This window comes from Macaca mulatta, chromosome 1 (assembly GCF_049350105.2).
Source record: "Macaca mulatta isolate MMU2019108-1 chromosome 1, T2T-MMU8v2.0, whole genome shotgun sequence".
Lineage (NCBI taxonomy): Eukaryota > Metazoa > Chordata > Mammalia > Primates > Cercopithecidae > Macaca > Macaca mulatta.
In genome coordinates, this window is record NC_133406.1 from 158,808,371 (window position 1) to 158,831,292 (window position 22,922).

The following is a 22,922-nucleotide window of genomic DNA, read 5'->3' on the forward strand; positions in this document are numbered from 1 at the left end:
CAATACAATTGGACAAGACTTTCAGCGAAATATGGATGAGACTTTCATTTATGTGAATTTTACAAATGAATGAAATTTACCCCTTTAATCATTACAGTCTTTTTCATTCTAATGACTCCAAGTCTCTCAATGTTATTTTATGCTATGTATATTCAGTTTAAGGATATGTAATTTTATTGTAAAATTCTTGGGCTAGAAAGAAATTTAAGATTTTATTTTAAAAATCTTATAGCATAACCCTCTAACCACTCAGGAATTTTAAACCCACATATATGATGTATCTTACTGAAAATCATACAGCTAATCTTGGTCCCTCAATTCTTACTGTTGGTGAGTAGCTGAAAATATCCTTTAACTCCTCAATGCATTCCTCCTAGAATCCTTCTAGTTTTTGGCTACATAATTAGAGAAACATTTCTGTTATAATTTTATGTAAACTGAGAACTAATAGGATGGAAAGAAAAACTTGGGAAACATTTATGTGAGCAATATTAGATGCATGCTAGAGACTTTTTTCCTAAATTTCTTCTAAAATTTTTGGCTTAGTTCTAGAGAACTAAAGTGTCAAGACAGATATAACTAAAATTTATACATTTATGCTAAGTACTGCCCTATAATAAATTGCTGGAGCAGAATTTTTAATATCAAAAATATTCTAATAGTGCCATTTATTATTATTATTAAATGATTTATTAACATTATTTTAGGTTAAAAGCAATTGTTTGATAAAATTTCTTTATATTTGCCTCGTTATCTACTTTTTTTTTTTTTTTTTTTTTGACGGAGTCTCGCTCTGTTGCTCAGGCGGGAGTGCAGTGGTGCAATCTCAGCTCACTGCAATCTCCACTTCTTGGGTTCAGGCGATTCTCCTGCCTCAGCCTCTCGAGCTGGGACTACAGGCGCACCACTAATTTTTGTATTTTTTTTTTTTTTTTTTTTTTTGAGATGGAGTCTCGCTCTGTGGCCCAGGCTGGAGTGCAGTGGCCGATCTCAGCTCACTGCAAGCTCCGCCTCCCGGGTTCACGCCCTTCTCCTGCCTCAGCCTCCCGAGTAGCTGGGACTACAGGCGCCCGCCACCTCGCCCGGCTAGCTTTTTGTATTTTTTAGTAGAGACGGGGTTTCACGGTTTCACCGTGTTAGCCAGGATGGTCTCGATCTCCTGACTTCGTGATCCACCCGTTTCGGCCTCCCAAAGTGCTGGGATTACAGGCTTGAGCCACCGCGCCCGGCCCCAATTTTTGTATTTTTAATAGAGAAGGTGTTTCACCATATTGGCCAGGCTGGTCTCGAACTTATGACCTTGTGATCTGCCCAACTCGGCCTACAAAGTGCTGGGATTACAGGCATGAGCCACCGCACCCGCCCTTTTTTTTTTTTTTGTTTTGTTTTGTTTTTGTTTTTGAGACTGAGTCTTGCTCTGTCCCCGAGGCTGGAGTGCAGTGGTGCAGTCTTGGCTCACTGCAACCTCCGCCTCCTGGGTTCAAGCGACTCTGTTGCCTCAGCCTCCCAAGTAGCTGGGATTATAGGGACTCGCCACCACACCCAGCTAATTTTTATATTTTTAGTAGAGATGGGGTTTCACCATGTTGGCCAGGCTGGTTTCAAACTCCCGACCTCAGGTGATTCACCTGCCTTGGCCTCTCAAAGTGTTGGGATTACAGGCGTGAGCTACCATGCCCAGCTGAAGATTTTTTTTTAATTGGTTATGCAGTTGGCACAAAGAGGTATTTCCCAATTTTATATATACGTATTTATTTAGTAATGCACTCTTTTGAATAGCTTATTATTCAAATAATGTTTTTGTTCTAGTTATAAAAATAATATATATATTTAATTATAGGAAATGCAAAAAATGAAGAATTAAGACTATGAAACTACTTATATTCCCATTCCTTTGTGTACCTTTTGTGTCTTTTTTCCTTTTCCTTTTCTTTTTTTTTTTTTTTTTTTTTTGAGACGAAGTCTCGCTCTGTCGCCCAGGCTGGAGTGCAGTGGTGCGATCTCGGCTTACTGCAAGCTCTGCCTCCGGGGTTCCTGCGATTCTCCTGCCTCAGCCTCCCTAGCGGCTGGGATTACAGGTGTCCGGCACCATGCCAGGCTAATTTTTTATATTTTTAGTAGAGACGGGGTTTCACCATGTTAGCCAGGATGGTCTCCATCTTCTGACCTCGTGATCCACCCGCCTCGGCCTCCCAAAGTGCTGGGATTACAGGCATGAGCCACCGCGCCCGGCCTTTTGTGTCTTTTTTCTAAGCCTAAGATATACTACCAAGTCTCTCTCCTCTCCATATATAAGCGCACATGCACACAACATGCAATGTATGTAGTTCTGTACCCTGCTTTTTCACTTCACGTAACACTCTGATGTCAAAGTGATTTTTTTTCTACAGTGAGAAATTCCTTCTTTTTATAGGGAATACCCTTAAACCACTGGAAAAATAAAGAGCATCATAGGAGACAGTAATAACTACCTAGGAAATACCATTTTACACTGACCTTTCCCATTTAATAAGATTAATTTTTAGTATTTGAATTGTAAAGAGGTTATGATAAAGACTAAAACTATTTCCTGTTTAAGTCATAAAAATATAAAGACAAAAAAACTTTATGTTTAACCAAAATCATATAGTGGCTAGCTTGCCTAGAAGTTATGATATATACTTTTAGAAAATAAATATTTTAAAATTCACAGATTCTGCAAAGCCCCAGTCAAACATAAATTACAATCAGTTTTTATGTAACAGTAAAAATTCCAAAGGACTCTTACCAACTCTCAATTTGTATCACAGATAACGCTTTCTTTTTCTGCTCATGGAATGTAAACCACATTTATTTCTATATCTGTATATATTTTAAAATGAATTACCCCAGAAAACAAAATGTTGGATCTACTGTGATCAACTGCAATCCAACAGAGAAAGCAAAACCTTATATTTCCTGTGAAAATCCTGTTGTATATTTGGTGAGAATTTTGGAATAATTATAGAATTTGAATACAGCATCCATTTATTTGCAAAAGTATAAGCTACATTATAATTATCAGATGACTCAATACATTTAGTGAATGATACTCCAGTTTTATTATAACGATTCACCTTTTCTTGTTTGTGTTCAGTACTATCAAATACAGAAAGAACTCTTTACTTACCATTCTGGGAAAGATGAAATTTTTCATTGTGCCATAAATACCCTGGAAAGTAAAGAAAATATTATTATTTATTATACTTCCATCCACAGGGATCCTAACTGCCAAATGTAATGCATCAGCAGCAAAACAAAAATAAAGTAAATCTATAACAGAAAACACAAATCAGTGTTCTAAGAATTCTTGAACATATATGACTATGGACAGAGCTACCATAGGATTAAGCACTTGTTTTGATAAGTACTTTCAAATACAGGAATAAACCATTTTATTTTCCACAAAAGAAATATTGTAGAATTAGGAGAACATTGTCAATATATATATTTTTCACTCAGCCCTTCAGCTCATTTGAATTTTTTATTAATAGAGATGAGACGGCTATACCTAAAACTCTTTAAGGGAAAATACGCTTTTCTCACATCCTGATAATTAATGCTATTAATATTGATCAGTTTTTTAAAGTATAAAAACCTAATTTGGAGAAAAATACAGTGAGTTCATTTCTCTCTGTCAAAACTATATAATAGCTGAGGAAATTTTAGTAGATATATATGAAAGAGATTTGCTTGAATTTTCTCAATAGTGATATTTCAGACCTTTAGAAGTTTTCTCTAGTGAAGTAATTTTGAATAAACATTATGATGTGTTAAGATATCTTTGGAATCATTATTCCCAAGAAATATATTGTTTCTGTAAATGAAAACTAGCTAAAATTTCAAACTATAAACACTAATGTTCTCAAATTAAAAAGTTGGTTTTTGTTGTTGTTTTTGTTGTTGAAGAATAAAAGTGGGATTTGAAGGATATCCTACTTAGATTTTCACATAGAAAATATTTTCTCTTTTAGACAATTTTTGTCTTAAAAAATTTGAATACTAAATATGGAAGTCAAATTCTGTAATGATTCAGGAATTCTCTCTATGACAATAGTTTAAGGAAATCATTAGTTTGTATTTAATTATAAATATTAACAATTTCTTTCAAAATGTTGTATGTATTGATTTTTAATGCAAGCTCTTAATGTAAAAAATTTTAAACATAGAAATACTTTATTTTACATGGAACTTATTTCTAAAGAATTATCAATACAATTTTGATATTATAACTCATATCAATCTGCTAAAAAAAAAAGAGTATTTTTAAGCACCAGCTCCTGAAGAGGGCAGCACGTTCTAGATATTATTGAATTCTAAGCTCAAATGTGACAGCTTTGGCTTTAGTATACTTTTTTTAAGAACTAGAGGGGGAAAAAATGGATATTTTTTATAGATGTCTGTTCCCATGATATAATAAACCAGCAGAAAGTCTAGGCAGACCAAGGTCAAAACTGTATTTGATTATTAAAAGAGAACATTCAAATTAGACACCTAAAGCAATGTATTTAGAAAAGAAACAACAAAATACTAGTAAGGAGACGTTCCATGAGGAATGTGTTTTATCTTAATACTGTAGATAACTTTTTCTATTGGCAGTGCATTGACTGTCAAAACTACTAAAGGGGTTAGATTTAATTATCTCACTTCTTGCACATTTCATCTCAATTGCTATGGCAACATTCAGTTGCCTCAGCAGCAATGCACACTTTAATCAGATATTTCCTCCTCATTTCTCTATGAGCCAAACTGTGTAGTCAAATTTACAACCAAGTCCTGATGAATCTGATAACACCTCTTACAATTTAATGGGCAACTTGCCTCCACCCACATATATAAATGTTTTCAGAGAGTCTTATAACTATTGGACAAGTATAAGACTTGATTAGAATATATGTTTGGACTTCCCTACTTCATTGATTTAAAAAAGAAATTTTTTTGCTATTTTCTCTACCATTTCTTTTTTTTAGAAGTTTTTCACCAGTTTGAAACTCACTCCTGCCAGTCACTACCTTGGGTCCCCTATCCTCACTAGGAGAGTGTATGAGTAAAGGAAACAACCTCCAGTGTTCAAATGTCAATTCTCATCAACAAGTCTATTGAATTATTTACCTTTTATCTGAACATACTTGGGAGTGGCACATCAAAGAGCCATTTTCTATTTCTTGAATACAGGTCAGAGAAGGAAGGGAAATAAAGATAAAGCAAAATCTGATAGAAGAGGAAAACTGTAGAATATTATACCTAAAAAGATGTCCAAGCATGAAGGAAATTTGGTCAAGCTTCAGTAATACAGCAATTTTAATGAGAAGTAAAAGCATGATGCGTTGTTGTTGATAATACTGGTGAATATTAAACATCTACATTGTTGGACAAATCATCACTTTAGTATTTGGTAAAAGACTAGAAAAAATTTTTGTGGGCATATAAGGAATATTCAAACTGTCCTGAATTCTGATTTAAAGTATTAGTTAATTATACTTTCATAAATGTTTTGAATTTTGCAAGCAGTGACTACATTTTAATTTGATACTGTGTAGTAAAAATTTTTTAAACTCTAAGAAGCAAAGTGATCTAAGGTCTTTCTAACAGTTTTAATGGCTGCTAAAATTTGTATTTAGATACCAATCATTTTTATCCTGAAGTTGTGATAGTTCTCTGGTGAGAAGTTTTACTCCAGTAGCTGACAGTAATATTTCAGCGTGTTTTTTCAATCACCACTTAGTAGGGTCTAGTAATATTTTCATTAAGAGGCAACCAAAAAGATGCTTTCTGTAGCTGGATTTATCACCCTGATGTTTAAAGAGCAAATTCTAGATTATGTCTTATGTATTACAGATGACTAATTACAGCAATCAAAATCTAATCAAACCTTGAAAAGATTATATTTAAAGTGCAGGTCTTATATATTTTTAACTATAATTGAGGTCAGTATTAGCAGATTGTATTCAAAATGTGCTTATTGAAAAAGCTAACTTCTCATTAATGTTACAGTTTGGAAGCCCTGTAACCTTAGGAGTAGCAGAAGGAATAAGAGAAGTTTAATTAAAAGTATATATACATATAAAGGAAGCATGGAACCTATCTTCAAATATTTGAAGGTCTTTTTATGTAATGGAGACAGTAAACGTCTTAGAAAACTAAGACAAATGATAGGAGTTCCTGAGAATTGAATTCCAGATCTGTATTTAAAATTTGAAAACAATTAGAATAGCTTAAACAATGGCACAAGCCATGAAGCAGCAATCCTTTGTGTAGGCATATTCCATGAAATGTTAGCATATGAACTCTTGATTTTCCTTTCTTAAATTCTAAGACAACATTGTAGAAAAAGTGATAGAACCACACCACAGATTTAGATCTAGGAATTAAGGTGAGCCACTTCTTAATGAATTTTTCAAATACCAATGCTTTATGTCAGTATGGAAACCTAGCAATGAACTGCAAACAGCATATTCAGCAGTAAGTTTGCAAATCCTACTCTGGAGAAACAAACTAAATGAGAAAAACAAATAAGTCTTAGTGAAGTTATCTAAAACCTCCAAGGAGACATACAAATCGGCCCTAGTTGGCATTCATTCAAGAACCTCAGGAGATGCCAGGGAGTGAGTAGAGGTGAGGAATGAGTTCCCCTTTCAGTCTTGACTTGGCTCTTGTACCTAAAACTGGGGTGCCGCCAGACAACACTTATGCTGCTGCTTATGTTAGACTTGTTCTCTGGATGAAAGGAAGATTTTGGCACCATCCTCAAACTCTATGTTCACTTAAGAAATAATAATTGCTCAATTAAGGGCCCAGAGCTTTTCTTCTGTATCCAGAGGAATTAAAAGTTGAAGACAAAATTGCACTTCACGTGGGAAAGCTCATCTTCAGCAAGAATGCTGAATAAGATAAAGGAATGTTGTAACCAATTTGAAGGTTATAAATATAAAGTAATTGCTGATTTTTGAATCAAAGTAATGTGCATTTTTCATGTAACATTAGATCGTATAAAGTTATAGTTTATGTTCCTTGGAAATTGTGTTTTTACTTAGTTTGGTTTTGAAGTTTCCTTGTGTGACCCCATTCCTGAATCACACTGAAGGAACCAAGGGACTCACTGACGGTCCTGCATAGTATCGAACCTTACTGTATGTACTCCAGTGCAGCTACTTGGAGTTTCCGCCCTTTCAAAGACTGGCTATTTGCCTAAGCATCTGTTTCTACCTAAAGAGCTGATGAGTAGTTTTGCAACAAGAAAAGCTAACTTTTGACAAAATAAAAACTTCAGCTGAATTAACTTTAAAGTAGTTTAATTGAACAATGAATGATTCGTGAATCAGGCAGCCCCAGATTCACAGCAGATTCACAGAGACTGCAGCGTAGCCACGTGATAGAAGAAGAGTTATAGACAAAAAACGGAAATCAGGTACAGAAATTGACAGTGAGGTACAGAAACAGCTGGATTGGTTACAGGTTGGTGTTTACCTTATTTGAGCACAGTTTGAACACTTAGCAGTCTATGAGTGGCTGAAATTTGGCCACTGTGATTGGCCAAGGCTCAGTTATTGTTACAGGCTCATACTCCTAAGTTAGGTTTTCAATTTTATCTGACTATTAATCTAGGTTACAGTTCATCCACAAGGACTCAAATATAGAAGTACAGGGTCCCTCTCAGGCCATATTTAGTTTGCTTTAACACTTTTATTTTTACTATTAAAGAATATGGGATGTTACATACTTCATTAAGCATTTCATTTCCCCTGCCCCTCCAGACCCTTTCAAATCAAACCTTTACATTAACTTAGGTTGGTTAAAATTCCTCCTGCTGAGGTTTTGCTAGCAAATGGTCATGAAGCTTGTTTCCAAATGCTCACCCACAAAAGCTTTTACTAGCCAATTCCATTTGGTTGGCTGTACTCCAACACAGTCTCTGGTGATAGCAAACATTAGCTACAGAGAAACAGAAATTTCCATGGCACCCTGGAGGAACTTTTTGATCCAAAAGACACTCCTAGTAGACCAAAGTGTCACTACAACTTCATGAACGTTTCCTTATGTCATGAATAACAGTAGGATGAAAGGGCGGCTGCATTTCTGCAATGGTTGTTCCACGTGTGTAAACCTAGTCCCCAACTTGAGATCAAAGAGTGTCTTCAATCAACAAGTATTTATTTAGTGCCTATCTGTCTAAAATTTAAGGAGTCAGAAAAAGGACAAATAGGAGCTATTTTAAAATTCTGCTATTTGTTGAATGAATGGAGAAAGACATATTGCTGGCCTATAAAAAACATCACAAGTATCTATAGGAGGGAAAATTAACATGGAACAATGAAAACACAACATCTCTTTGTCATGTCCCTAAGAGTTAAAGTAGTTCATCTGTTTCAAACTACAAAAGGTTTTAATATATTTTAACAGTATTATTTCCATTAAGTAGTTTTAACAAAAAAGCAAAAATTATGTGGCTTTATGCAATATGGTCCTGCACCCTCACATCTACCCACTTGTACCTCTTGCCTGTGGAACTTAAGACATCTCTACTGAACCATGATAGCTCTCATTGGGAACTGACAGAGTAGGGGAAGTCTTGCATTCTTGTTTATTGTGGCCAATGCAACAATGTCAGGTAAATAATATGCATTAAGAAAATGCATATTCAATGAATAATGAATGAATGAATGAATGATAAAAGAAGAATAGAATTGGTGTTGTCCTAAGTGCAAGAAGTATTCAACAGATTAGCGTACTTTGAAATGGTCTTAGTTTCATGGAAGATGTAAGACTTCACTGGTCTTCAAGAATGGATGAGAGTTAGATAGTAGATGTGAAGTAAATAAGGTATTTCCAGTGGAGTTAAGAGCATGAGCAAAGGGATTGCTTTGGATGCAGAGAAATTAATGAAAAGATTTAATTCTTCTTGATAAGACTGGGTTGTGTATGGGTTAGTGATTTTGTTTGGTTTAGATTAAAGGATATTGTAAAGAAATGTTTCTTAAACTCGAATGTGCATACCTGGGGATCTTGTTAAAATGAAGAATCTAATTTAATAGGTCCAGATTGAGGTGTGAGATTATTTATTTCTAACAAGTTCCCAGGTGATGTTGGTGCTGATGCCATACTGTGAATTGCAAGACTGTCGAGGATCCTTGAAGCTAGATAGAGTCGTTTGGGCTTGATACAGCAAGCATTCAAAAACCACTATATGTCCTCCATCAGTTACAGCATGATGAAAACTGCACTTTAGGGAGATTACTGTGTCAACCTCATGAAAAGTATGCTAAGGAAGAGAGAATGTGGAATAGGAAAACCAGCTGAGAGCCTGTCTACACTTTCTCTGCATATTTCATAGATTTGGTGCTCAATTATCTGTTGAATGATTAGTTTGTGCGGACATGGTCAATTCAAAAGCAGTTTCTCGGTAAAATAATTGTGGTCTCAGCGACTTTTTGAAAACAAGTCAAGTTTAGGTAAAACACATGGGGTATCCATGAATGCTCTTTCCCTCCTCTCCATTTGGAAAAACTGTATTCATTCTTTAAAAAACTTGAAATGTTAATTCTTCTGTTCTTATCATAGTACAGAATTATAATTATGCCCTTATATGTATCTCTCACATATATAATAATGATAATGATAATTAGCAATAGTAGCAAACTAGTGTTTTGAGCGCTTATTAGTAGTGCCAGGCAAATTGCTAAATAATTTTTATAATGAAATCTTTATTTCATTGCCGTGACAAATACTACAATTATCACCCCCACGTATGAAGATATATATATATGTATATGTATCTTCATACACATATGTATCTTTAAATCTTAAAGGTATATTTATCCTTAAATCTATTTTTAAAGAGAACTTGTGTGCCCTAATATTCTAATATTGTGTTGGGTATATACCAGTAAATATATTTATTCAGAGAATCATCACAATGTGTTCTAAGAAGTCACAGATTTCTTAGTGTGGCTTCTATTTTTGCTTGTATTTTCATCTTTGTTCCTTATCTCCAATAATTATGACCATGGCTAGCAATTAGTGTTTCCTATCTCTCAGGTACAAATTTAAGCAATTAACATGCATTGTCTCATTTAATGCTCATAATAATTTGGGTATTATTATTACACCCATTTTATATATGAAGAGAAAGAGGCACAAATAAATTAGTATGTCTAAGTTTCCAAAGCTACAAAGCAAGAAAGTTGGATTTTGAACCTACTACACTCTGTTATTGAAAGAAAGAAAAGAGAAGGAGGGAGGGAGGGAGGGAAGGAGGGAGGAAGGAAGGAAGGAAGGAAGGAAGGAAGGAGAAAGGAAGAAGAAAGGAAGAAGAAGGAAGGAAGGAGGAAAGAAAGGAAAGAAGGAAGGAAGAAAGGAAGGAAGGAAGAAAGAAAGAAAGAAAGAAAGAAAGAAAGAAAGAAAGAAAGAAAGAAAGAAAGAAAGAGAAAGAAAGAAAAGAAGAAGGAAAGGAAGAAAAAGATGAAGGGAGGGGAGGGGGAGAGGAGAGGGAGGGGAGGGGGAGGGGAGGGGAGGGGAGGGGAGGGGGAGGGGAGGGGAGGGGAGGGGGGAGGGGAGGGGGAAGGGAGGGGAGGGGGAAGGGAGGGGAGGGGGAAGGGAGGGGAGAAGGGAGGGGGAAGGGAGGGGAGGGGGGAGGGGAGGGGGAGGGAGGGGAGGGGGAAGGGAGGGGAGAGGGGAGGGGGAAGGGAGGGGAGGGGGGAGGGGAGGGGGAAGGGAGGGGGAGGGAGGGGAGTGGGAAGGGAGGGGAGAGGGGAGGGGGAAGGGGAGGGGGGGAAGGGGAGGGGACGGGAAGGGACGGGAGTGGAGGGGAGGGAAAAAGCCAGGCATGGTGGCTCATGCCTGTAATCCCAGCACTTTGGGAAGCCGAGGCGGGCAGATCACCTGAGGTTGGGAATTTGAGACCAACCTGACCAACATGGAGGAACCCTGTCTCTACTAAAAATACAAAATTATCCGGGTGTGGTGGCACATGCCTGTAATCCCAGCTACTCGGGGAGTCTGAGGCAGGACAATCGCTTGAACCCAGGAGGTGGAGGCTGCTGTGAGCTGAGATCGCGCCACTGCACTCCGGCCTGGGCAGCAAGAGCAAAACTCCATCTAAAAAAAAATAATAATAATAAAGGAAGAAGCAAGGAGGGAGGGAGGGAGGAAGGAAGGCAGGCAGGCAGGCAGGCAGGCTATGAAATCCAAAGGAGGGAGGGAGGAAGGGAGGGAGGGAGTCTATGAAGTCCAAGAAGCCTTATTGTCATTTTTTAGTTTCTATCAGCACACCACCATGCCAGATCAGGAGGATGTACCTGCTGGCTGGCAGATGTATAGTCAAGGGGTAAAATCTTTTCTATGAAGGGCCCCACCCTCCTTGTCTTCTCTCCAGTGACACTCCAAATCCCTTAGACCACAACTCAATCTCACAATAGAATAAAGAATATTCCCCCAAAACATGCACCATCATGTATTCAAAAGATAGTCTCCTTTAAACATTTGCCTTTAGGGAAAGACATTCAGCTTCTGGGATTCCTTGCTGGTATTAGGAGTAATAATGACAACCTTCCAGATATTTGAAGTGTTTGATATGATATAAATTATTATTTGACTGATCAACTAAAAAACAGATCAAAACCAAATAGAATATTTGTTTATTCCACTTTATGAGTTTACAGTCTAATCTAAATTTTTAATATTTAAATTCCAAATTGACAAACTGGATATTATAATATCATAATTTCTGAAATTATGTACTTTTGTATTTTGTTTTAAAGAAAACTATTGTATTTTCTCAAACATATCATTATACTTTTGGGCAAATAAATCTTTGATAGTATATTCAACCCTAGACCATACATTTACTTGATGGTCTAATTTTACCTGCGTTTGTTATATACTGTTATGGTTTGGCTCTGTGTCTCCACCCAAATCTCATCTTATAGCTTCCATAATTCCCACGTGTTGTGGGAGGGACCCAGTGGGAGATGATTGAATCATGGGGGCGGGTATTTCCCATGCTATTCTCGTGATAGTGAATGAGTCTCTCAAGATCTGATGGTTTTAAAAACGGGAGTTTCTCTGCACAAGCTCTCTCTTTGCCTGCCGCCATCCACGTAAGATGTGACTTGCTCCTCCTTGCCTTCTGCCATGATTGTGAGGCCTCCCCAGCCACGTGGAACTGTGAGTCCAGTTAAACCTCTTTCTTTTGTAAATTGTCCAATCTCAGGTATGTCTATCAACAGCCATGAAACTGGACTAATACACACACCTAGATATTGATAACATGAATAGATACAGCGATGTCTTCAGTACCATTCTAGCACATTCCTCATGTATGGCCTGCACAGCCTGCTCTTGTTGGAATTCACTGTAAGTTTACATAGCTAGGAAACAATGTAATCTATTATTTGCTGTGCTCTTTTAAAATAGTTGTATTATAGCAATGTAAGTAATATAAAAATGGTACCTGTCCACATATTATTTCTACTAAATTTTCTTTCTCTAGGGAAGTATCATTTTTTGTTTAGATAATATTTGTTGCTATTTTAATACCTACTGTAGCTATTTCGCTTCTTCATACTAAAGGAAGTATATTAAAAGGCCTTTAATATGAAACAAAAGAAAACAGAAAACCAACTGGGCACAGTGGTGAATGGCTGTATCCCAGCAACATGGCAAAACCCTGTGTCTACAAAAACTACAAAAATTAGCCAGGTGTGGTGGCAAGCACCTGTCGTCCTAGCTACTCAGAAGGCTAAGGTGGGAGGATCACCTGAGCCCAGGGAGGTTGAGGCTGCAGTGAGCTGTGATCATGCCACTGCACTCTGTGAGACTGTTTCAAAAAAAAGAAGGAAAGGAACAGGAAAACCATTACTATCACTATCAGTACCAAATGTCTAAGAGATCATAATTGTTTTCATTGGAACTGTCATAAAGTATACTGCCTTTTTTCTTTCTTTATTATAATGCTATAGTTTTAAAGAGTGGAGATGGGGAGAGCCCTCTGCTTTCTACACCTCAAAATGTATCTTAATCTATTTTGGCTGCTATAACAAAATGTCATCAAATGGGTGACTTATAAACAAGAGAAACATATTTTTCAAAGTTCTGGAGGCAGCGAAGTCCAAGATCAAGTGCCTGCACATTCAGTGTCTAGCAAGGGTCCTTCCTCTTGGATTTCCTCACAGAGATAGCTTCCTTCTCACTTTAATGTCACATGGCAGAAGGGGCTCGGATCTCTCTCTTTATAATGCCACTAAGCCCATTCATTAAGGCTCCACCCTTATGACCTAATCACCTCCCAAAGGCCTCACCTCTTAACCATCACATCTAAGGTGAAGACTGTAACATATGAATTTGGGGGGGAACATAAACATTCATACCACAGCAAACTGTATTATAAAACTTTATAGCATATAAAAGGCTTTTCTCTAAACCTGAAAACTGTTCCAGAATTATGACAACATTTCATGGAAGATGTTGAATTTGAATACAATTTTATTATTTTCTTATTTTAAAACAATGTTAAATCACAAAACTGTTGCAATGACAAATAACATTTTTTCAGAATTATTTGAGAGTAATTTGTCAACATGATATGATACTTATTATTCCCAAATACGTTAACAATTTTTTTCTACAAACAAGTATATTTTCCTTTATAACTGAAATACAACCACCGAAATCAGAAAGTTAATACGGATACATCACTGTAATCCTCAGATCCCCTTCAAATTTTGCCACTTATCTTAATAATGTCTTTTATAGCAAAAGGATCCAGTCCAGAATCAAGCATTAAATTTAATTATTATGCATTTTCAGTCTTTCAATCTGAAAGATTTCCTTAGTTTTACCATGACTTTCATGAATTTGACAGTTTTGAAGATTGCGAGTTTGTTTGTTTTGTAAGATACTCCTTATTTATGTTTCTCTTTTGTTTTCTCATTATTAGATTCAGGTTTCCTCTCTTTGGCAGAAAAATCACAAAAGCGATGCTATGTTCATTTCATAGCAACCTATCAGATGGCACACTACTCATGATGTGAATATTGATCTCATGATTAAGGTGATCACTGTATAATCGCTCTTTTCTCCCTTTTTATAAGTATATTGCAGGGAAGTAGAGTAACTTTCTCTACATATATGTGTCAGAGTGGACTCATGGATATTCCTTTTACCCAATAGATTATAACCTGCTGTTACTATTTTTTTTTTTTTTTTTTGAGACGGAGTCTCGCTCTGTCTCCCAGGCTGGACTGCAGTGGCCGGATCTCAGCTCACTGCAAGCTCCACCTCCCGGGTTTACGCCATTCTCCTGCCTCAGCCTCCCGAGTAGCTGGGACTACAGACGCCCGCCACCTCGCCCGGCTAGTTTTTTGTATTTTTTAGTAGAGACGGGGTTTCACCATGTTAGCCAGGATGGTCTCGATCTCCTGACCTCGTGATCCGCCCGTCTCGGCCTCCCAAAGTGCTGGGATTACAGGCTTGAGCCACCGCGCCCGGCCTTGTTACTATTATTCTTCACTTTAATTTTCAAATGGTCTCAGATACGGTCAGTATGATCCTCTTCTGTCTGACCTCTTTCTTTGACATGTCCCTGGCATTGTTTTAATACTTCCATATTTCAGCACAGTAATATATTCCAGGCTTATTTTGTATTTTTTAAGCCCCAGCCCTGGAATCAGCTATTTCTCTAAGGAGTCTTAATTTATTTTAGATGAGAACGTTATTGAGAAACCAAAATCTGGGATGTAGGTGTGCCCATTGTTTTGGGGCTGTCGTTGTTCTCAGGATCCAGAACCAAGGCGATATATGTATATAAAAATCCATTTATCTATCTCTCCATCCACATATTATATTTGATATTTATTTCCATATGTGTCTATATCTATGAAACACTGCTTCCTCCATTTCCAAACCAGTACCACAGGGTCCAGTGTAGTTTCTCTCTCTCTTTGTTTTCTTTTTTGTTTTTTTGTTTTTTTGAGATGGAGTCTCGCTCTGTTGCCCAGGCTGGAGTGCAGTGGCACCATCTTGGCTCACTGCAACCTCCGCCTCCCAGGTTCAAGCAATTCTCTGCCTCAGCCTCCTGAGTAGCTGGGACTACAGGCATCCACTATCAAGCCTGGCTAATTTTTTGTATTTTTAGTAGAGACGGGGTTTCACCATCTTGGCTAGGCTGGTCTTGAACTCCTGACCTTGTGATCCACCCCCCTTGGCCTCCCAAAGTGCTGGGATTACAGGCGTGAGCCACCTGGCCCAGCCATAGTTTCTCTCTCTTAATATGTGTAACAACTTGTCTGACAATGAAACATCTGTCTCCTGTTATTTTTAATATGTTTACTTTTTGATCAACCATCCTACGTGTAACCAATATCCTGTTGCTGTTAAACATCTGACCCTTCCCATTCAAATGCTCTGCTCAGCCTATTTGAGCTTCCGACACTGTTTAAGTTACTGAGGCTCTCCGCTCACACATCACCTAGAGATTTCCAACTTACTTGTCCCAACTTCATAGGTTTAGGTGAACAAAAAGATAGAAAAAGAAGAGAATGAGAAGAAGTTGAGATACTTTTGAAAAAGCTTGTCTGCTATGTAGATTCTAATACTATTGCATATCACATATTTAATTGAAAATTTTTTGTTTTATTTTAGAAACTAAAAAATTCTAACTAATTAGACTTCACATATTTGACAAATACTTATTGAGTGCCTACTCTGTGCCAGTATAATAAATTTTAGTAAAAACTCAATTAACTGCAGTTCTCAATTAATCAATATATTTTACTTACTGGCTTGTTTTTCAGGGAAATTGGCCAATTACAAGTAACTACATTCAGATTGAAGATTTATTCAAAACACGGTCAGTCATGAAGTCAGTATGAATTTTACTCTAATTCCCATACTTACATATTACCTTATATAATGAGAAATGACATTCAAAATTATGAACCTAAAAAAGACTATGCAACTCACTATTGAAATATTGCTGTGCTAACTACAGACGTTTTAAAAATCTTTTCGACAAACATAGTTTTATTCAATTAACCATAAAATTATATTCCCAAAGCATCCAGTTTCTAGTTTATGTATTCATTTAACAAACATTTATAATACATCAATATATTCCAGGCACTGTTCAAGAAAATAAAAATCTCTCAAAGTTCCTGTTCTGATGGAGCTTACCATCTAGTAACAGGAAAAAAGACAATCAACAAGCAATAGCAATATGTAGTAGGCCAGGTTATTAATGCTACTAGGAAGGAAAATGAAGAAAAATGAGAGAACAGAGCACGAACAAGTAGAAGTAATGGTAGGTGTGCCGTCTTCAATGGTTAGTTTAGTTTGTTCATCAGTTTATCGTTTATTTGGTAAGAGTCTATTAGGATGAGAAATACATTGTTCTCATATTTGTTTGCTGTTTTTCTTTCATATGTTTGGGTCAAATATGTAGCAAACTCATAACTGTCTAAATCATTTTGTAAGGACTGGAAAGATAGCAATCAAAATGGTAAATTGGGGAAGGTAGAAGGAAAAAAGTTAGTTGAGGTGGCAGTTTGAGTGAAATTGTTAAGGTAAAAAAGAAAAATTTTTATATTAATTGGATTTTCCATGTGCGTTACATTATCTTTATAATTTTAAAATCTATTTTTATTTTAAAAAATATTTTCATTGTAGCTGTTCTACTTCAAACAGTATGCTGGAAGAACTCAAATGTCCTAGAATAAGAATGAGGCCGGGCACAGTGGCTCACCCCTATAATCGCAGCACTTTGGGAGGCCAAGGCGGGTGGATCACCTGAGGTCAGGAGTCCAATATCAGTCTGGCCAACATGGTGAAACCCCATCTCTACTAAAAAGACAAAAATTAGCCAGGCATGGTGGTGCACACCTGTAATCCCAGTTACTTGAGAGGCTGAGGCAGGAAGATCACTTGAACCCTGAAGGCGGAGGTTGCAGTGAGCCCATATCACACCACTGCACCCCAGCCTGTGTGACAGAGTGAGACTTCATCTCAAAACAAACAAACAAACAAACAAAAAACCAAAAAAACAAATGAATGAAAAAGAAGAGACTGAGATAAACAAAAAAATTATTCATTAGCCACTTTTCAGATAAATATGTTTCACTAACTCCCTCAAATAGTGACTCTATTTAAATAATTTAAATTGCAGATATGGTCTAAAACTCTTCTATTATTTTCTTTTTTTTTTTTTTTTTTTGAGACGTAGTCTCCCTCTGTTGCCAGGCTGGAGTGCAGTGGTGCAATCTTGGCTCACTGCAACCTCCGCCACCTGGGTTCAAGCGATTCTCCTGCCTCAGCCTCCCGAGTAACTGGGACTATAGGCGCGTGCCCAGCTAATTTTTGTATTTTTAGTAGAGATGGGGTTTCACCATTGGCCAGGATGGTCTCGATCTCTTGACATCATGATCCACCCACCTCAGACTCCCAAATGCTGGGATTATAGGTGTGAGCCACTGCACCCAGTCTCTGCTATTATTTTCGAACAAAAATTGGCCATTTTAGTCCTTAGCTTAATAGATGTCTACCTGTTCCAATGATACCATTATAATATAAATAATTGATACTATTAGTTAAAAGAATAGAAAAGTAAGAATGTGAAAGCAGTTAAATTCTAGGATATATTTGTGAGCAGAAGTTAGTAGCATCCATCTGTAAAAGAAAGAGCACCGAACAAGGAATTTTGAAACATGGCTTAAAGTCTTCCTAGTTCCTGTTATGTAATTTTGGGCAAGCTACTCCCACTTTCTTACACCTAGTCTTCTTTTTGGTAAAATGAGGATAATGTCAGCCTTTGTCTGAAGTCAGCATTTAGAAATAAGATTCCCAGAATTAAAATAAATGAAAAAATCCAATAAACAGAAATCTACCAGTCTTACGTGTTTCTACACATACTTTGTCTCTTTCTACCTTTCTCTCTCTGTCTCTTACACACACACACACACAAATATTAAAGGAAAAATTATTTTTCAGTCAAATAAAGGACTATGTTGAATACATCCTATATTACCATTTACAAATAAATAATGTTTAAAGTATAATTTGAGGCCAGGCACAGTGGCTCACACCTGTATTCCTAGCACTTTGGGAGGCGGAGGCTGGTGGGTCACCTGAGGTCAAGAGTTTGAGACCAGCCTGGGGAACATGATGAAACCCCGTCTCTACTAAAAATACACAAAATTAGCCGAGCGTGGCAGCAAGTGCCTGTAATCCCAGCTACTTCAGAGGCTGAGAGAGGAGAATTGCATGAATGTGGGAGGCGGAGGTTGCAGTGAGCCGAGATCACGCCATTGTACTCCAGCCTGGGCGACAGAGTGAGACTCCATATCAAAAAAAAAAAAAAATATATATATATATATATATATATATATATTTAGAGAGAGAGAGAGAGAGAATTAGTATACTAATTCTCAGAGAGAAGAAGAGCCAAAATAATGGTTTTATTAAATTATTTTTAAAAGAATCCAATAAAGTTTTGGTAATTATAATAATACTTTGAGTTTATGTAACATTTATTCACAGGATAAAATAATATATACTCTAACCATATCATTTTTCTAGTTCATTCTCAAATGCATTTTATAAAATATAGATTAAACAGCTTTAAATATATTTGTTTCAGCTGGGCGTCATGGCTCACACCCAGTAATCCTAGTACTTTGGGAGGCCATGGCAGATGAATCCCTTGAGCCCAGGATTTTAAGACCAGTCTGGGCAACATGGTAAAACCTCATCTCTACAAAAAATAGAAAAATTAGTCAGGTGTGGTGGTGGGCATCTGTAGGCCCAGCTATTCAGGAGGCTAAGGTGGGAGGATTGCCTGAGCCTGGAGAGGTTGAGGCTGCAGTGAGTTGTAATCACACCACTGCACTCAAGCATGGTCAACAGAGCAAGACCCTGTCTCAAAAAATTAAAAAATGTATACATTTTTATTTTACTAAAATTGCCTCCATAATATTTGGCATCCTGTACCTTCAAGTTTAATACATTATTCTTTTAATATATACCAATTTAATATTTTACACACATATTTTCAAAGGCACAATGTTTAATGAGGAACTTACAAATTATTTTAGAAATAAAAATCAAAATGAAAACTTTCCACAAAATAGACTATAAAAACAAATATCTCTGAAGGTTCCTCTTATTTATCCCCATGCATTATAAGTTACATTTTATTTATTTCTTTTTGATCAAGCAATATCTGAATCCATTAAAAAATTTCTTCTGACATATTGACATGCTTTTAAACCCCTCTCTGAATTGACAAGCCTAGCAATACTCATTCTTTTGGCCTCAAGTCATTTTATAAGATAAACAAAGTCACAAGAGTATTTACTGAGACCTCACCTATAAAACTAGCCAACTACCCCCTGGATGGCAAACTTGAATGGGAGGGGAAAAGCAAGCCAAAGAATTTACAAGCCAGCTAATAAAATATTCACTGAGCAGCCTAGAAACCACATAACAAAGCATTATATTGCAGGGTATTTGTTGTAAAGCTACATTTCCCCCCTTATAAATCCATAAATAATATTTATGCTTTTCACATAAATTTTTATTCAAAGGTAGAACCCTATTATCTGTCACAGTATTATTGTGAATGAAATGAGATCGTATTTACATGAATAACCCTGAGAGTGTACTAACAGCTCAGCTCTGTTTTCGTACATTGATCCATTTAATCCTTATGACTCTATAGGATAGGTATTAGATTGAACCATATGAAATTGCCATTTCTGTAGGTGAAAGACAGTAGACTATTGGCAAAACTCTGTTTCAACCTAGTACCCACTATTTCTCCCATTTTACAATTGAGGAAACTGAGTAACTTGCCTTAGAAGAGTAGTTGTTTTTCCTATCTTACAATTGAGGAAGTTGATGCTCAAGAAAGCATAAGTGACTTTTCCAAGAATGCACAGCTGTGTGCTTCTCAAAGAGAAAGATCAAGAGAGAGAATATCTGCAGAGGCACTTGGTAAATTTCATTGCGCTGTGAAAAAGTTAAACTATTTTTGTTATTATTAAGTCTTTTCTTCCTAACTCCATGTTGGGCCTTTTATTGCCCAATAGCCAAGGATTACCAAGGAAGGATGCCACTAGTTACCAAGACAGAAGTCTCTCATATTTGTCATCTTCCGAGATGATTCCGCCTCTGAAATGACAGGGTGACTTGCAATCCCCCATCCCTTGTTTTTCTGTTGTCAACTCAGCCCTCAATGATGAGGCACTGGAGTACTTTGGTCCGTTCTCAAATTATTTCCTTCTGTGCTTGGAACAAATGAGTTGCAAGGGCTATTGGGAATAATATTTTAAAAATGAAACATTGTCATCTCTCAAGTAGTACACAAAACATATTCTTCAAACATATTTTCATATGAGCTTATTTGAGCTGGAAATAGAGGCAGTTTAGAAAATATACACAGCAAAAGAAGGAGGAACCTAAATACGGACATCTAGTTGTTCTGTTTTGCTCTTCCACTCTATTTTTACGAGTGTGTCATCCTCTCCCTTGTAATAAGAGGCACTTTGATACACTAACTTTGAGCAGTATTTGTTGCACTGAAATAAGTCCAGGAGAGACAATCTTCAGCCCTGGAGTAGAGAACACTAAGATCTTTCTTAGCTTCTCAGCATGTGCTGCCTTTCCAAAGAAGTACTTAAATACTATTGCTAGTTTCTTTATAAAAATTCCACCTGCAATAGTAACATTTTATCCTTATGGTTCTCCAGGACACAGAGGGCATAGTGGTTACCAGTGCCTGAATCAGGAGCCAACCTGTGTTCAAAATCAGACACAAACTGTGTTTGAAACTTCTGTCACTCAACTACCTGTGTGACTTTGAGCAAGTTGTTTTGTATCTCTATTCATCAGTTTTTCATTTGTAAAATGGAAATTATATTAGTTCCTACTCCGTATAGTTTACAAGTACTTTAAATGGGATAATGTAAGTAGTATTTAGAATGTTGCCAAACATGCTCAATATTTTAATGGATAGTGATTTCTCATGAAATTGTAAGCATGTCTTAATTTAAGATTTAGAAACACAAGTGTTTTTGTCTGCTCATAGAATGCTTAAACATCTATCAGGAATTTAGGTTCATTTCCTTAAAAATTGATTCATCACACTCCTTGCTACTATCTTATTCTCCTACTTTATTTCCTAGGTATATCTTTAGCTTCCCACTTCCCACCATTTATATCCCATCTTAGTTTTCCTACAGTAAATACATTTGATCACCAGCTACATCTATCCTTGTCCTTTCCTTTCCTTCGATGTTGGCATGCATTTTATTGTTTATTTTTATCACTTATGATGACTGCAATATTACAAAAATGACATCAAATGCTAACACAAGTTAGCAATGCTGGGCACTTTTCAAAGTACAGAAAAACTGTGCCCTACGATTAAAGCTGGTGAACTAGAGACACATAGAAAAACAAACTAAGATCCACTCACTACCACATGTATGTGATTACGATTGAAAATTGCATGTGAACATCATACACGGTAATAGGGGAGTTTTGTACTGGGAGAAAAAAGTAAAATGTGAGTTGTAAGTCACAGTAGGTTAATAGATGACTGCTAGCTCTAATTTGCTCATTTTCTTATAGAACCTTTAATTACTTCATTTCTAATGCACTTACATTTGCTAGTAGTAGTCTTTTTTATTCTTCTAATAATAGTTCCTAAGGTACATCCTATAAATTATCCCTTTCCTTTTCCTCTCCTTCCTCTCTTTAAACAATTCTGAGAAATGGAGAAAAAAAAATGTGAACTGTAATTTTAAATAACTTCTTTGGATTAATACATGTGCAAAAAAAAAAAACAAAAAAAAAACAAAAAAAAAATAACTTTCTGTCATTAGCACTGTGCTTTCCTGCCCCCATAAGAATGTCCCTATTCTTACACATGCCAATTTATCAGCTGCAGCCATTGCTGCTGACCTGCCATTTTCTATTAAGGCACCAACTCTAGACAAACAAGCCCTCTCCATTCATTCCCTGCATTCTTTACTTCTTTAACTTGTTCTAATTCCAGGTTTGCTCTAAGGACCCTCAATTTCAAAACCCTTCATTAGGCTGGAGGAAAGTACTTCAAACTTTCTGTTTCCTTTTACTCTGTAAAAGACTAGCTTTCTCCCTAAACTCATTTGTTCAGTTTTGTCTCTTAGCTTCCTTACCTCTTACATCACTCTTTTGCAAGAAGAGTGCCTTAAACACAAATTCTCTAAGCCCTGTCCCTCCTGTCCTTAAGATGCTTGTGCAAATCTCACCTCTAGATTAAGTGGAAGAGATAAGTGTTAGCACTGAACTTGCCCAACAATTTAAGTGATGACTATTCTATAATTGATAAAACAGCAACAACTCACAATTTAGAAATTCTGGGAAAAGCAATGACGTGGAGACAGAGAAAAAATTGTGGTAAGACTAACTCTGTGGCAAATATTAATAATTAAATATAAAAAGAATAGAATTTTTTTTCTTGCAAATATAGAGTCATTCATTCAGTTATGCATTCATTCATATCATAAACTTTCCTAATCTCTTAGTACACTAGGGGCTGGAATGATAATAACAATCACAACAGGAAAAATGTCTCTTTTCTGGAGTGTTCATTTATGGAATAACTTTTTGTTTCTGTTATTTCCTTGCATTCTTAACTCTTCACATGATGCCAAAAGAAGGAATTTGCATCTTTTATAGGCAAAAGATACAAATAAGACATAACACACTTGATTTTAAATGTTGAATTCAATGTCATCACTCTCAAAATCTTTAATTCAGAGTAGTCTGAAGTATGATAGTAAAGGGATGGATTTGAAAATTGAAATGTTTTCTTCTCTCTTTTTCCTTTTCTGTTTTTTCCACTAATGGAAGAACAGTACAAAAGTTTAGCA

At 36.5% G+C, this 22,922-nt stretch overlaps 1 protein-coding gene across 4 annotated transcripts in view; it reads right to left on the reverse strand.

Moving 5' to 3' along the window:
- Window positions 1-22,922, reverse strand: part of ADGRL2 (adhesion G protein-coupled receptor L2) — a 293,729-nt gene that overhangs the window by 229,892 nt on the left and 40,915 nt on the right. For all 4 annotated transcript variants that reach the window (XM_077988175.1, XM_077988115.1, XM_077988085.1 and 1 more), the window contains exon 2: window positions 3,149-3,190. The gene's annotated coding sequence lies outside the window, so the exon portion shown is untranslated. The remainder of the gene's footprint in view (window positions 1-3,148; window positions 3,191-22,922) is intronic.